The following is a 17,647-nucleotide window of genomic DNA, read 5'->3' as shown; positions in this document are numbered from 1 at the left end:
GGGATGTCCTGGCTGCCCTGGCTCATTGGGGGATTTAACCCTTCCTGGTTTGCCAGTGTGCAAGCTCTGTTCTTCAGCCTGGTTCTCAGCTGACTGGAGATGCTCAGCTCACTATTAATTCACAAGCAAATTATTCTTGCAACCTTTTCATCATCACAGAAATCAATCAAGACAAGACTTGCTATTTTTCTCCCCACTCCTTTATCCCACTAGTTTTTTAAGTGTGGCAAAAAAGGTTGTTTTAATTACCTTTCTCTTGGTGATGAACTGTGAAGGAATAAGCTTCAGAAAGCACAATAAGCTTAATAAGAAAAAGTCTGCCCTGAGTCTGAGTGATGTGTTCACAGCATCTAAGAGAACAACTATCCCCAGCAACTGTGGGATTAATTTGCCCTGTGCCATTAATTGTCTTATCTCAGTGGAGAGAATGGGATTTTCATTACTGCAACGAGGTTTCCTAATAGCTCATGTTAATGAAGAAATGATTCAGGAAAAGGAAAGTAAAGCAAAGAGCAAGGCCAGTGACAGAGGAGGCACAGGATGTGATGTGCTGATCACACTCAGGGCAATAAATCCCTGTGGGTTGTTCAAGGGGCACTGAAGAACACGGCAATTTCCTGGGACTCTCCACACCTCATGGGATCAGAGATTAGGGTTTTGTGTGCTTGATAAGAAGGAAAAGCATGACCTAAACTGCCAGTGGGCAGGTAGATGACATTTCTCTTTACTGGGCTGAATCCCCATGACCTGATTTGTTCTCAAACTCTTACCAACCCATTTGGTGCTGGTCGTGTTGAGCAATTTATCGTCCTGGTGCCAAAGCAGATGAGGAGGAAAGAAGATGACATTTAACCTTCCCACCCTTCCCACTTGGGAGAGAAAAAGATCTGAAGCCTTCAGTGCAGAGAGGCTGGATCCTGTCCTCGAATCCAGAGAGGGTTGTTGTCCCTGGTTTTCTTAGTGCTGCTGAAACCCTAAAGTCTGCGAGGCCCCCGATACTTTGAAGGGACTTACATTAAGGGTGGTGGGTCCCAAACTGTGAGATGTGTCACTGCAGCAATGCTTGAAGTACTATCCTTCTGTAGAGAAAAGAAAATGTGGGTATTTCCTTTCCTTTTGTGAATCTTGACTAAGCAGCAATATGAAATATGGGGTATTAGGAGTGGTGCCTGAAATGAGGAGACCCCAGTGACCCCCTCAGTGGAAAATGTGCAGTTGGACCCTTGTTAATGGTCTTTTTTCTGGCCTGGTGTAGATTGATTTTTTTTTTCTACGTGGTGTCAATTGGAAGAGCCCAGAGCACAGAAAAATGATGTGATGCTCCTGTGGGCAGAAAGTGGTGCTTGTCTGTTGGTTGTGGAGAGAGCTAAAAGAAGGTGCTCGGTTTCCTGAATGAGTCAGGCAGGACATTGTGTAGGGCTTGCTGTTACTTCCATTGTGTGCACTTGGAAAGTGGGCTTAAACCCTCTGCATCCATGAAAAGAAATGAGAGACTTTTATTGGCATTTCTATTTCACTGGCTTGAGTTCTTCTCTCGAGGCTTCCATGAGGGACATCATTCACTGCTGCAAAATGCTCAGATTTTTGCAGGGTATGTGGCCTCAAAGTTGCTGTGATTTATTGACTTCTCTGTTCATGGAATAGCTGTGGGAAGTCCCTAAACCATTGACCAGTGGCCTCCAGGAGGATGTACTGGGGATGTACTGGTGCACATCCCACCCCTTCCCTACCAGGGGTAGGAGCCTGAGCACTGAGCTGGGTGAACCTCTGCTCTGAAGCTGAAAGGCAGTTCCCATAAGCAACAAACCAACATCTGTCAGGCACTTCAACTGCAGCTCATAATACTTTTATTTTTCCCTTTGTTCTCTGCCTTTTATCCTTTGATGACTTACCAGGCCGCCCAAACCAGAGGAGGTCCCTGGGTCTTCAGAGCAGCAGCACAGTATCAGGACAGAGAAATGCTTTGAGAGAAAAGGGTAGTAGCAATTCTCAGAACGTTTATTTAAACATGGCTGTTTATTTTTGCTGGAGATTGGGTTACCTTCCCTTATAGGAATAATGTTTTTGGAATCCTCCTCGTTTCACCTGTAATAAATCACAGTTGTCTGAAGAAAATGAGCAGGGGCTCTTTGTAATTTTTCTTTGCTTTTCCTCCATTGGCAAGAGAAGGAAGTGCCTCGAGAAGAGTAATTTATTATGAGCTTGCTTTTGACATTGTTGGCAAGTCCTTGGCATGTGGCTACATAAATTACTGCCCTATCTCTGGGCAGGCAGAGCACAAAGGCACAGCTCTCTGGTTTCCAATTGTAGATTGGCAGGACCTCTGCTATCAGGCAACACAGAGAATAAAGAGAAGAAGAAGAAAGGCTCACAGCTGGATCTGAGCTCGGGTGGCAGGGCTGGAGGGAGGGGACCCCAGGTCCTGTTATGACTTCAAGCCATGTTTTGTCCCAGCAGTTGCCAACAACCACACAGACAAAGTTTTCTTGCTGGTTTTGTGGCTTCTCACGAATCACGGGCTTCGTTTCTCAGAGTGGGGGAGCAACAATGCAAAGTTGCACCCAGGGCTCTTTAATTCTCTGTGAGGGGATGGCATTTGGGCAGAGGCACAGCAGAGTGACCTCAGGGAAGAGCAGACTGATGGCAAAGACTGAAACTTCAAAGAAGTTCTGAAATGGCTCTGACTCTTCTCATCCCTTCTTTTTTGATCAGCTATTCATTGAGATTTGCTGCTGTGGGCTAAATTGCTTGGAAGTGTTTGGCTGATAGAACAGCTGGAACTGGTAATGTCCAGCATCTAACAGGCCCTGTTATGATGTTGTTTTCCTTGGTTTTCCCCATGAAGTTCTGAAAAGCTTTTACAAAGAATGACTATTCTTTGCATAATCGTGAGCGTGTACAGCTGGAGAAACTGAGGTTATGCAAGTAGGACAGGATGAGATAGTGCATCAGCAAGTGGGCAGTAGGAGAAGGAAAAAATAGGGTGAAAAGCATGGAACTTCTATAATATTAAGTGCAATTTCCTAGGGAAATTGTTTTTACAGTACCCATCTCTCTGGCCCTGATCACTTCAAAGTTTGAGACAGAAAAATGCTGGGAAATGAGACACAGCTACAAACAAATAGCTGCAAGGTGGCAGAAGTGGAGAGGTTTCTTAGGAAAAACAACACCTTCCCAGCACTAACCACTGTTAGTGTGGTAGAAATGCCTTTACTGGGGAACCTGGCAGGCTACTCTTTGATTTATTTGAGCTAAAAAATGCTGAGTTCTTTCTGCTGGGTAGTTTTGTTTCAGTTTCCTCTGTTTGATCCCAATATTATTAGATTTTTCTGAGTATTTTGGTGTAAAGGTGTTATGCTTTGACTGATATTTATCCATCATTTATGAAAGTGATGTATATTCTGCTTTTTCTACAGTAAGTTTTGAATGCAGTCATACTGCAGAGATGACAATATATACTCAAAAAAATAAAAATGGTACGGTTATTTTAGGCTTTACAAGGCAGGAAAAGGGAAAGTTGTCTTTATTTTCAGTCTCCATCTCTCCTTAGTGGGGTTTAGGATTTACAAGAACTTGGAGGGTGTATAGTTCAGCAAAAGCACTTCCCCAGATTAGGTGATGCTCATTCTTTGGTCTCTTTTAAAAATATTAAAAGAAATTTCATCAGACCATGAAACTCAGACTGTCAAAGGAGAGTCTTACATAAATAATCCAGGTTTTGGGGATCTTATCATGCTAAGTGGGTTCTTTGGCTTTGGCTGGTTTTATTATGGATGGAGCCACAGCAGAACCACATTAGAAAAGGATATTGTTACAACACTTTCAGTATCAACAATGCTACTTGGAGAGGAATAATGTATTCCAGATGGCTATTAAGAGCGTCTGTCCTTTCCTTTTTAGAAGGGATTTTTTTTTGTTTGTTTAGTTGATTTATTCTGATAAAATTGGGATCATTTAGATTTCTGTCAAATAGTCAGTAAACACAAAGATAATGTGATTCACAGAACGGGCAGTCTGAAAGGCTACTTCCATTTAATTCAATTATTTGGGATTTCATATTGGTTTTATTTTATTTTGAGTATTATAGCAATTTCTTTGTGAAAGAGAAGGCAGAGTACAATTACTGCAGACATCAAAACTGCTGGGTTAATTCCAGGGCTTTTCCATGCCACGGGCAAGTAATGGAACTCTACACACATGCAGGTAAGTGACAGCAGCCACTGATATAAAAGGTGAGATCTTGAGGAGCTTGGAGAATAAAAATCTGTTTGTTACATATATCACACCAGCATTTCTCACCAGACCCGTGGGCAAGTCAGGCATCAAACTGGACCTGAACTGTTTGAAATAAATGAAAAGATATAAATTTGCTGGTGTGTTGAACACAACTGAGGGAAGTGTGGGTGCTGATAGGTCAAACTAAAGTTTCTGTGAGCTTAGAGATGTGTACAGGCTCTGACCCACCTTGTCTCTGTGTGCTCCTCCTTTGGCCTGGTCCTCTGACAACACCCATGGTTGGTCTGTATAACAATGAGGAGGACACACTCAGTCTCTCCTTTCCGGCACTGATGTCCTTCTGGACCAAATCATCCTGCACACGAGGAGCAGGAGGCAGCACAAGGCTGAGACCATCCCTGGGTAGTGTTCAGGAGCAACACTGCGTGTAAAATATGCCCTGAGCAGTCTTGCATAGGACAATTTTTTAATCTCACTCTGTCTCTCTGGTTTGGCAGGGACTTCCACTCGTGGTTTCATGCCTGTCCCCAGGCACAGCAGTGTGAACAAAGGCTGTGGTGATGTGCCTCAGCTTTTTATTGTCTGTCCTTCTTAAGACTTGCTGTATCTGGGCTCTCTCCCAGCTTGTCCTTAGGCCATTGCTTAGGCCCTTTGGATCAGGTATTCACAGGCCCCCAGAGGCTCTGGGACAGCAGTGGGTTTTGGGCTGGCTGCATCCAGATGCAAAGCCCTTGGTGACAACCAGTGATAACACTCAACTCACACCCCTGCTCTCTGCATTCCCAGCAGCACCCACACATCTCTCCAGCCACTGGATTTTCCCTCTGAAGGCTTCATTTTGCTTTTGATTGTTTCTCCAGCAGGCAGTAGTTAAGCCTGAAAGGCTTTTGAAGATGTTCCCCAGAGCTGAGGGCTGCTGAGCCTCGAGCAGTGGAAGAGCTTGAGGAGGTTTGTTAGTCCTGGATGACCAGATTCCTGTTTCATTTTTGAAATAGATCTGCACCGGGTTGGTTAACAAAATATTATGCTCAGGATAACTACCTGAGCCACCTTGCCAAGCCAAAGAGTCTTAGTAGGGTTCCAGAAAAGCCAGTATTAAATCCAGAGGCATCAACATTAGCGAAGTAGGACTAAATTATCTCCAGCTGGTGCTGGCTCTTGCTTGAGGCACAGAAATGAGTAGCTCCCATGAAAAGAAGAAAAGATGAAGGCTGTGCTAATGAAGACCATAACAAAGCTTGGACCTCAGGTCACATTCTGTTTCCAGTCCTATCAAGCTCAGTGAATGATAATTTCTCATCTCCCATCATTTGCCCACCAGCCTCTCCACCAAAGCCAAATTCCTTTGGCAGTGAGGAAGACAACCAGTCCCGCTGCTGGAGCATCGGAGACATGAGCTGTCCCTGCTTCCAAGGGTTGCTTGGGGTAGGTGACAAGCAGAGATCCCTTGAAACTTCCGTTGTTCTTGATTCAATAAGCTGGTTAAAACTGTTAATTGCTTGTTAATCATGATCAGAACTCGCTACCAAGTGCTTCTGTCCTCACTGAGCAGCACCACTGAGTGCAAGTCCTTAAATGTTTGGGGAAAATGCGGAGTAAACACGGACCACTGCTCTGTGCTAAATGTGGCTTAGAATAGCAACATATGAGCAAATTAAAAATCAGCATTAGCATAACCTGGATATTCAGAAACCTTCACCGAGTCTTTCTGATCAGTTCTTATGACAAAAGTGAAATGGGGATTTCAGACATGAGCTATTTACTGCTGTGACTTAGAAGCTCTGTTCTCACATGCACCATCCTGATGGCACTATTATTTTGAATTAAGATATCTAGATTCTCTGGAAAACCCTACTTGTCATATGAATCTTTGTATCTCACCAACAACATTGAAAATACCTGTGTTTACGGTTACCAATTTACTGTTACTTCACTTATGATTAGAAACCTTTTTTTTTTCTCTGAAAGATTCATGAGCCCGAAAGGTCCAACCAGGGTGTTGCCTTGGGGGAAGAGCTGTGTGAGAGGCTTTAGTTCTGAAAGATGGAATGAAGAAAGCTAGGAAAACTTCCTAACTCTACCTAGAGGTGCAGAATCATAAAATGGTTTGGGTTGGAAGGAACCTTAAAAATCATCTTGTTCCATTCCACCTTGCACTAGACCAGGTTGATCCAAGCCCCGTCCAACCTGTCCTTGAACTCTTCCAGGGATGGGGCATCCACAGTTTCTCTGGGAAAGAAAGACATAGGTATTGCACTTGTGCAGCACTTTGGGGCCTATTGTTGGGCAGAGCAGAGCTGGGTATAATGAGGCATGGAAAACATAAATCCAGTTGGCTGGGATCACGGGGTGAGTAATTATCCCTATGGGAAGACAGCAGGTGGATTAGTTACCGGGCTGCATCTGCAGTAAGCAATTAAAGAGAAACATCTGTTTCACATCATCCATTTCTTCTTTTCCAGGATACTCCTCCAGTTTGTCTCTCTGATACTGCAACCTGGAGACAAGTCATTTCTCTAATGAGGCTGTGCAAACATCATGTGTTCCTCTGTGGAAAGAAGGGGAGACGCCAGGAGCAACAGGACGCAGTAAGTAACATCCGGAATCATCTCCTGACTCTCTTGTTTTATTTTCTGTTCGGTTCTGCCTCGTTCCAATCCAAAATGAAACTGTTTCCAGGGACTGAGAACAGTCCTATTAGAGGTGCAGAAAACACGCCCAGGAGCCAGCTCTGCTCAGTGACTCATAGTATCTCTGCTGCCATCTTGAGTAAGAGGAAAGTCTGAGCATCAGATCAACCTTTTCCTGTTTGATCAAGTTGCTTGGAGTGGATTTAGTTCAATTAGCCAGACCAGGCTGATATCTGGTGTGCAATGGGTTGGAAAGGCTCTGTTTGCCCCAGGAAAGGTTTCCATGCTCAGCAGTGCTCCGGGGTATCTGTGGCTGATCCTGAGTGTCCTTGTGCTCGTCAAAACTGACAGCAAATGGAATGAAATGGGGTTTGTGCTACCAGCATGATTTCTTTATGCTCTGGGAGGATTTATTTGGGTTGGATTCTGTTCAAAATGGGGGTAAAGCCGGAATAACCCAGCTTTAAGTGAGCTGGTTATAATACTGCTGGTGTAGATTTACATACATATAGGGAAGAAAATGATTTCCCCCCTAGTTTTGGGTGTTTCTCACTGGGGTAAATCAGCCAGTAGCTGAATCTGATTGTTTATAGATTGTCACAATGTACAGGGATCTGACTGCTAACAGAACATAGACAAAAAAGTAATTTTTGAAAGTATGGGCTTCGTTATTTAATTTATCCATCTCGTCTTTGATTTATCCTTCTTGCCTGAGCAAGTATTGCTTTCTCTGAGATCCTCTTATCCTTATTGCTCTCGTCTGGGATTTAGTTTTCAAGCAGGGATTAGAATAAACTTCTGTAAAAAGATTTAATGTACTTGATCAGAAGTGTGGGGTTTAGCCATGCCTCAGTGACATTTAGTGTGCACACAGCAAATGGTGGGTGGTTTCTTAATACCTTGATCTAAACTCATTAATATATCACTGGAATATACATTTGGTGAAGAAATGAATCCATCATTCTTTACTATGACATAAAAGTAACAAATCACATGTTTTCTTTAATTTACAGAGCAATGGCACAAAGTGCTTAAACAATATTAGAAACTTTTGCCTAATCTCTGCTTTATAGATTCAAATACAAATATTTCCAGTGCAACAAGAATTTATTAAAGCAGGCTGTTGCCTAGGGAAATATGCCTTTGGATGTGTTTCTATCAACTCTCCTGGATAAAAAAATGAATGTAATTAGTGTTGCATAATCTTCTAAGGAGAAAAATGGGCCAGAAACTACGTGCATAAAGAGAATATTGCAACTATGGAGTGTTAAATGTTTATGGCTCTTAGGCTGGTTATTCTTGGGGGCCAATGCAAGTTGAAAAGTCCTAAATGGAATCAAGCAGTGGGGCTGGAGATGTCCTGGAGAAAGATGTGATGACCTGTTGTATAAGATTGGGAAAGCAGAGTCCTAGAGTCACAGTTAATTTCTTTTACATGCGCCTTGTACACACATCAGTGAAATTCAGGCCCAACTGGACTGATTCCAGTCCCTGGGGATAGCGTTTCACCCTAAATTCATGGACAATCTCTTGGCTTGTAAGACGTTGCTAAATAATTTTCAGTAATTGCCATGTTCTTTCTTCTTTTGCATAGAGGAATCAGTTCTGTGGATCAGCTCCTTGGTGCCTCTTGAAATTAAACCAATTTGATGCATAATTAAAGTCTCTCCCACGCAGTGAGATTGGATTTGGGTGCACCTCACAATGCAGTGGCTTGATCTGGTGGGAAAGATGTGCATCTGAGACCGAGGAGATCTGTTTTCCCTCCTCATTTTTCCTTCTTACCTCTTTTCTGCTGCGTTTATTACCATCAGGGATGGTTCTTACTGCATTTCTGAACAGCACCTGGTCTAGAAGCATCCACCCCCTAAGTGCTGCTGAGTATAAATAAGAGCAATAAAGAGCCTTTTCCCTCTGCTAATATTTCATTGGTGTTTTTATGCAGAATTCTGGCCTGGAGCAAAATATAATTGGCAGCTTTTAACAGGAGAGGCCACAGTGACCTATTTCAGCAAGAGGCCATGGAATAACAAACCCATGTTGTGCTCTAAACAGAGCTGAAATCAGAAACACAGCTTTGGGTTTGAGGGCTCCTCCAGGATTTAAGGCTGGTTTCTCCATTCCTTCCCTGAAATATCAGGGAAAAAAAAAACAACAAACAAACAGGAGGACAGAGATTAGGTTATTCCATATGGCAGTGGAAAAATAGCTGTAGTTTGAGCATATTATCTCCTGTAGCACTTTAGCTGTGCCCCTACAGTTCATTTTCTTAGCACAGATGCTGCCCCTCCTTTTCTCCTGAAAGTAATAATTACTAGTACTGGGAAAGACCTTCCATTTGTCTTTCATTTCTTTTTCCTCTGTTAAATCTTTCCTTCCCTCTTTCAAAATCTGGTGTAGCCTGAGGAGGCAGGTTAGATAGAAAACAAATCAATTTTGTATTAAGCATATATACAATATATACACACAGTATATATTCTATAAAATATATACAAACATCCATATAAGCCAGTAGCTAATTCTCAAAGCATTGTTAAATCCCAATTCCCTAACATGGTATATGCTCTTTTTTCTCTCTAAAAATATGTTGTAAATGCCGCTGCCTTTTCTTTTTTTTTTTTTAATTTCATTTCTTTTCCCTTCAGATTTACAGCAGGTAAACCACTGACACTGCTTCTGTGAGATTGGTGGGGTTTTTCCAATGGAATTAAATTTGCACAAGCAGAACTACCCACTAAAGTGTGACCACCCTGACTTTCCAGGTAAGCAAGTCAAGCTTTCCAGGATATTTTCCTTAAACTGGGTGAGTGCGGGACCAAAGCTGGGGAGGAGGAAAGAGGAAAGCAGAAAGAATGGTGGGGTTTTTTTGTATCTTGCTGTTCACTGTTTAGCGGCATCGACTGTAGCGTTGTCAGAGACATTTTCCAAAACACTGTTGGTGTTCAGAAATTGAAGTTTGGCCTGAGACATAATTTTTAAATCCTCCTATTACTCTTGGGCAAAGGCAAACGATAATGCAATGATTTACAGAAGAAATTCTTCCCTGTGAGGGTGGGGAGACCCTGGCACAGGTTGCCCAGAGAAGCTGTGGCTGCCCCATCCCTGGGATTGTCCAAGGCCGGGTTGGATGGGGCTTGGAGCAACCTGGGCTAGTGGAAGGTGTTCCTGCTCATGGCAGGAGGTGGAACAGGATGATCTTTAAGGTCCCTTCCAACCCAAAATTTCTGTGATTCTATGATTCAGTTTGAGAATGGCTTCGGCATCTGGACACTTGCAGATGGTTATTTTTGAGCAGAGATCTGGCAGGAGGGGGCTGCAGGATGTTCCCTATTTCATTCAGTTAATCACTGTGGTTGTATTCATTGCCATAATAATAATAATAATAATAATAATAAAAAAAACCTTCCAAAGAGGTCTGTGAAAACCAGAGATGAGCTTCCTCCTTTGTTACCCCCTTCTCAAACTGCCTCCCAAAGCTCTGGGACCCATTAGGGTGAATATGGACCTCTGGATGGGCTCAGGTCTGCAGGTTAGGAAGGATCTCATGTGTCAGAGGATGGCACAGGGCTGAGGTGTGAATGATGGAGACATTGGTTCATATCCATGAGGTCATTTTGATAAAATGAATATTTTTGTGCAACTTGCCAGCTAGGTTTAGGCCAGATCCTAATACATTTTGAATCCATATAATCTTACAAGTGGATCAGATTATGATCTTTAAAACCCTTCTGATTGCAGTGCTGTTCCCTAAATAAAAGGACTGGTATAGTGTGACCTCAGGTCATGTACATTGGTATATGGTGTAAAAATCCATATCAAGTCTGTCCCTGAGACTGTGACATTTACTACACATTTGGGTTCAGCTGATTTGCTAAAACCTCTGCCCTGAGGGAATTTTGGCACCGTGGCAACCCATGAATGAAAAAAAGGAGTTTACAGTTTGCTGGTTAACTCCAGTTTCTCAATGATTCATTTGATGCCACATACTCTCTTAAGATATGAAATAGTTCTAATTAAAGGCAGACATGCAAAATACAGCCTATATGATGGATATAAGGAAAACATACTTTTTCATGCGAGTGGCAAAGCCCACAGCCACAAATACCTCTCCAGTTTGGTAGCCTCAAAAATGTATCCACAAATATTATTCATCTCAGTGGTCTGCAAGGATTTATCAGGGGTTTCAGCTTCCTGAAAACATCTGTGAAACCCAGAGGTTTGTATATGTGTGTATTTGGCACTTGGCAAACAGTCACTTACTTTTCCTATGCCCACTAAGAGAGCAGCAATTATGAGGAAGGCAGTCTGGAAGAGACTGAAGTGTTCAAAAATGGATATGATGAGGAAAATATAGCTTGATGTTTACAATAATTTCTCCAATTTAAAGTAATAAAAAGCATCTTTCCACATGTCAATATGTCTACTTACCACTTTTCTTTTTTTTTCTTTTTTTCTTTTTTTTTTTCCCTTTTTTTTTTTTTGGTGGGAGAATCTTTTAGAAAGAAAAATCTGTCTGAATTTGCCCCAAATACTTTAAAAATAGCTTGTCATTTTGGATGATGAAGGATGGTTTGGGTTGGAAGGGGCCTTAAAAATCATCCTGTTCCACCTTCTGCCCTGGGCAGGGACACCTTCCACTAGCCCAGTTTGCTCCAAGCTCTGTCCAACCTGGCCTTGGACACTTCCAGGGATGGGGCAGCCACAGCTTCTCTGGGCAACCTGTGCCAGGGTCTCCCCACCCTCACAGGGAAGGATTTCTTCCTAATATCCAATTTAAACCTACTCTTTTGCAGTTTAAAGCCATTCCCCCTTGTCCTATCACTACATGCCTTCTCCAGTAGATGAACTCAGTCATCCTGAAGTTTCAGGGTTTGAGTAAGAGGCATCTTACTGATGAACAACCACCACTTGCTTTATGGACATTGTCGAATCACTGTTTCCATGAGTTGGAATGGAATCACTGATTCCATGAGTTCTTCATGGTCACTTAGGTGTTTTTAAAATTTATCCCTACTAGGATTAAGAAAAAATGAACATTCCCCATGGGATATAGGACTAACAGCTTGTTAGAGATGTGAATTACATTGGAGTGTGCTGAACACTGTAAGGGTACAAATATGCACCCAAAAAACACCAACATTTCTTTCCCACATTAACAGAGACCATGGTCCCATTAATGTTCCTCAGAGCTTTGCTTTGTGAAGGAACACTGGGAGAAGATACTGAACAACTGTGCTGCATTAAGTATTTGCAGATGCTTCTCATTTTCTATCTTTCAATGTCCAGCTGAGATGGATATTTTTTAATAATTACTTCTGGGTACAGAGCTGCAGAGCAGAGACAAGCAATAATTCCCAAAATTACTGGGTTTTCTCATCTCCTGTTTTAAAAACAGATAAAAAGGGGGCTACTTCTATTCCTCAGTTCTCCAGACTAAACTTTTGGACTCAGTGATCCTTGTGGGTCCTTTCCAATTCAGGATGTTCTGTTATTCTTTATTCTATGATTTTATGATCTTTTCCTATTGATTTTCTCATTTTTCTTTTTGACTTTACTCCTTTGATGTTATTATGACTCACAGATATTTTCTCCAAAGCCTCATCCATTTCAACACAATAAACATTTCAGATAATCCATCATTTAAAAGAAAAATTTAAAAATCAATATTTCTTTAGGTTTGTGCCTGTTTCAGCTTTCTAGTCCCCTGCATAAATGGAAGATATTTCTTCAGAGCACTCAACACATGTTGGTGAAGATATTTCCTTCTTTTTGTGTGTGTGTGTGCAAGAACTGCAAGGTCAGATGTGCAAATCTATAATGGATTAACTGCAGCTAAAGTGGACTTGACCTGGGATTTTTTTGAAGTGTCTTCTTTCTGAGCTTTTTATATTTGCCCTTGGTTTACTTAGAAGACAACACTGAAAGGAGTAATTTGGAGGAATTCCATTTTGTGCTGAAATTTGGAGGAATCCCCTATTTATTGGAGAATGGCAAAGCTGGAAAATCTCAGGGACAGAAACAGAAACCAAAACTACCAAACAAAATGCTACATTCTTTTCCTGGTAGGAACATTGCTTTCATCTTCTCACTTTACTGTAAAGCAGATGATGATTTGTAAGATGACAGTCAAAGGGCGACTCATTCTCAGTGCTTCTCTGAAACTGAGATAAAATCCCTTGGTTTATCTCATATAACAAAATTATAGTGTGAAGATACAGAGGAGAAAGTCTTACAAAAGCTTACAGTGAGAAAAGGTGGATTTAGGTGAAATTTGAGTCTTCATAGTGGTAAAACTGGATCTTGATTCCACCACAGACGTTTTAAAATACAGAAAAAAACCAAGGAATAAGGTAAATGCTTTTAGACCCAGAACTAGGAATTTGTAAGAAACAAATCAAAATCAAAGTCCTGGGTTAACTTTTGGGAACGTGGGAGATTACATTTTAAGATATAAGAGCATGGATTTGATAGAATCTCTTAAAAATGGTGTTTTATATGATAGAAAAGGGTTTGTAGAATAACAAAGGCATCCCCTAAAATAGAAAGCCCAGCATCAACATAAAACCCTCATCGTGCTTTCAGTGTGAAGTGAGACTTTGCACTCCCAACCTCCCACGTTGGAACTGGGTCTTGAATAGCTTTTCTGTTTCCTCCTCAGCTGAGCTAATGACAGATCTGCAGAAGTGTCAACACTGCAGCCGAAAAAGCTCGAGGTGGCAGGAACGTTGTTCAGGGGAGAGGGGAATCACAGCAAACACTCCTTCCAAGGTTGGTGACTCCTGACTAAACAGCATCTCGTTTTCAGCAAGAAAAGCCAAAAACTTGCCCACAGGCAGCAGAGGGTTCCAGATGAGCCCCATGTCTCCTCCAGGCAAGAGTGGGTGAGGTAATGCTGCTCCCCTCTCCCTGGCTCCTCTCTCCTCTCCTGCTGCCAGCCCTGGTTCAGGCTGGAGTATTTGCTTTAGTCAGGGTCAAGAAATCCAGCCTAATTCTCACTGGCTCTGTGTGTCATTTCCATTCTTGGCAGGGGGAATTTGTCTTACGTGACTTCACCTTCCATAAAATTTGCAGGTGGAGTGTAGCTCACCTACACTCCCCGTGAGCTCTGTTCAGAGAGACTGGCATTGCTCTGCAGTTCCTCCCTGGTCTCTTGGACACCTGTCTGAGTCTGGGATGAATCACCCTCTGGACACAGCATGAGAGGAAACGGCCTTAAGTTAAGCCAGGGGAGGTTTAGATTGGATAGTAGGAAAAAGTTCTTCATGGAAAGGGTTATCAAGCACTGGAACAGGCTGCCCAGGGAAGGGGTGAAGTCACCATCCCTGGAGAGTTTTAAAAAATGTGTGGATGGGACATGGTTTAGTGGTGGGCTTGGCAGTGCTGGTTAATGGTTGGGCTTGATCTTAGAGGTCTTTTCCAATCTTAATAATTCTATAATTCTATGACGTGCCAATTTTTCTTTAGTGGCTGCAGAGATACTGACCTTTCCGATCCATATATGAAGTTTTAGTTTGGGATGATGAAAATTAGAAGAACTGAGTTGCCCAGTGTGGCAGACAATGGGTGATCTGATGCAAACCCACATTTCTCTGACTGGCATAAATCTGGACTGATATGTGGGGAACCTTTTATTCTGAGGGCGATGGGAAGATGAGGGAAGAACTGGATTTTCTCCATTGATTTTTGGTTCTCTGGACAGCACACTCCAACGTGTGTTTTCTACTTTCTGTTGTGGAGTGTTGAATGTATTGGCAGTTTGGAGGAATTTGAGCTGGATTGCTCTAAGACAAAGTAACACTCAGCCCAAACTCTTGCAATTATTTGAGTCTGGATTTTCCTGTGTAAGCCCGGCCTAGGAAAAACTCACACGGGAAAGAAGTAGATGTTATCTTTGTAGGAAATTAGTGGAATCAGAGCATTGCCCTGCCAGAGAGTGAAACATTGCAAAAGTCTCACCTATGAAAAAGTAAAATAAGTTCATTGAAACAAATCACATCTTAATTTTGGTGAGTGAGGTAGAGCTTCACAAATGTGTTGATGCTTTCACAAGTTGATGGTGCCAGATATGAGCTCCAATGAAATTTTATTATTTTGAGACAAAATGTGTTGCTCCCCGAAATTTGTCAGTTTTGCTACCTAGGACATGACTTTCCTCTTAATTCCAGAAGGTAAAATACAGCTGATTAGAACTTTTGAAATCTCAGCCACACACTGAGCAGAAAGCAAGCTGCCAGGGGTGTCAAATTTAAGTCAGAAGCTGGTACCATGACTAACATTTGCCAACAAAAATAAGGACCGAAATGTTTTGTTTCTGTCCTTTTGGTACTTTAAATTTTGTTCATTATTAAATATTTTAATTTCTTTCCCTTTGGCGACTTTCAAAGTTCAATTACAAATGAGAAACAATTTTGAAACCAACAAATATTTTTTTTCCAAAACAGCATTAAATGAACCTTGTTCCTTTTCTTTTTTCCATAATTATTTCAAGTGTTGATCAGCTCATCTCTGTTAAGAAAGAAAAAGAGACAAGAAGTCCTCTGAAATATCCCCAGGGAATACCCACTGATAGAGGTATTTGTTGTGAGGAAAAATATGCTGTTTCAAAAATATTGCAGGCATTTCTGATTTCTGAGAACTTACTCCTGCTCATGGAAAAGAAGAAAAATTCCAAGTGGTGCACAGAGACATCAGGTGTTTGCCAGCCAGGAACAGGTTTGCAAAGGGAATTGGACCCTGTGTAGGAGGAAATGAGGTTTTTCACTCAGGTGTCCGAAAAAAAGGGGATTTGTTCCTAAATTACCAGTGACTTGTGGCTACATGAAGATATCTTCGCAAATCCAGTTGTTATTCCCAGCGGGAACTCCTGTTTCTCAACAGATCTGAAATCAACAGGAGCTCTTGGCGCTTCCGAAATTCCGGCCTCGGCCAAACGCTGCAGCCAAGAACAAAAGTTATGTGAACTCAGAAAGAACAAGTCGTCAGGCTGCCCTCTGGTCAGCAGAAGAATGTGAAACATCTCAGATTTATTCCCCAAATCCAATTCAGGTTTCATCTGTGCTGAACAGTCAGCACACCAGTGCAATAACTGGGAATTTCACAAATTAGCCAACCTGAAGTCACTATTTTCAGTAGGGTCTTTGTGTGATCTGTACTTGACAATTTGTAAAGACCAGAATCCATCAGGAAAAAGTTTTTTGGTGTCTTTTTTTTGGTTTGTTTTTTTGTTTGGTTGGTTTGTTTGGGGTTTTTCTACCTTTTTTTTTCGTTGTTACTTTTTAAATCAACCTAAAGGATTTTTTTTTTTCCAGCATGGTGACTGGAGCTTGTTTAACTTTCTATTTACTCCAAAAGGTTGTTATGGAAGATTAAACCTAATTGCTCCAAAGCCAAATGAGGAAATGATAAATGAACATGTTTGGCAGTAGTAAAGCAAAATAAGTTTGGAGAGAAAGGAGGTGAAAATCTGATCTTTTGCTTTTCTCCTCTCCATCCCCCTGTATGATGGGTGATGTCCTCCCATGTCCATCACTTTGTTGTCCACCTCAATGGAGACTTGAGAAATTTCTTAAACTATTTTTATTTTGTGAATAATCACCACACAGAAAAAATATTGCATGGAGATAACAGAAGAAGAAGAACAAGAAGCCCCTTACTGTGCTGTGAAAGTCACAGCATGTGGAAATGTTCACTGTAATAAGAAATACCTGAAAATCTAAAGAGGGATTTTGTTGGTGTGACACAAATATCAAACTGCACCCAGGAAAGGAGGGAACTGATTTAGTAACATCTGGTCTTGATAGCTTTGAAATATCTGCCACTGTAATTACATGCTAATGATATGATTTCACACTGCTTATAATCTCAGAAGCAAACTGTTTCTAATTATACATTACCCAGAAAAAGGGCCTTGCTGCCTTCTGTCTTTAAATTACTGTTTTTATCCAGACACTGTCTCTCCAAGTAGGTAATTCTATGGCTACTGTTGCTTCTGGTAGCTGAGAACCACCTGAATATTGATGAATTTATGCTAATTGCATAAAAATCCATTTTCTGAACCCTACAAGTTCAGGAAAAAGTATAATTATTGCTGTATTTCAGTCAGAGAAAACCTTCAGAACAGTGGTAGGGCTTTTAAATGTTCTCCTATGAATAAAAGAAGAAAACTTCTGTGCCAAAAATACAGTTAGAAGCTTAAGTCTGCCTCTTCATTCTGCATAGCAACAAGTCTTTGTTAAGTTTTAGTGTCTCAGACACCTCTCCCCATATGCAGCATTGAGTTACTTTCCTTTAAAAACCTTTCCATCCTCCAGAGATGGATGTGCAGCTTCCATGGCTTGCAAACATCTTTTCCGACCACTTACCTCGCCAAAGGCATGTTGTTTCTGATGCCTTGCCCACAGTACTTTGTGTTCTCTCTTAATTAATCAAAATGTTCTTATCTTATCTGCACTTCATCTTGTCCAACAGGCATTCCCAAAAGCATCCGAATTTTATTTCTAGGAATAAGTGTGTTGTCTTATTGGGACCATGTGTTGGTCAGAGCCTGCCCTGTGTCCTCTCTGCAGCACATCTGAGAAACCATATTGATTCATTCCCAGAGCACAAACTTTGAACATTCATGCTATTTTTATTAAACATAACTCTGCTTTTTCTCTCCTTTCTCCCCTTTCCCCTGCACCCTCCAGCAATATCCAGCCTTGCTGAGTCAAAACAGGAATAAATGGAAAACACATTCAAAAGAGGATTATGTCCATATGGAGGAGGATTGACATCCATTTCCA

This window comes from Neopelma chrysocephalum, unplaced genomic scaffold (genome assembly GCF_003984885.1).
Source record: "Neopelma chrysocephalum unplaced genomic scaffold, ASM398488v2 Primary Assembly neopelma1_68, whole genome shotgun sequence".
In the NCBI taxonomy this organism is placed as follows: domain Eukaryota; kingdom Metazoa; phylum Chordata; class Aves; order Passeriformes; family Pipridae; genus Neopelma; species Neopelma chrysocephalum.
The sequence above is the reverse complement of the archived record's forward strand: the minus strand, read 5'-3'. Positions refer to the sequence as shown.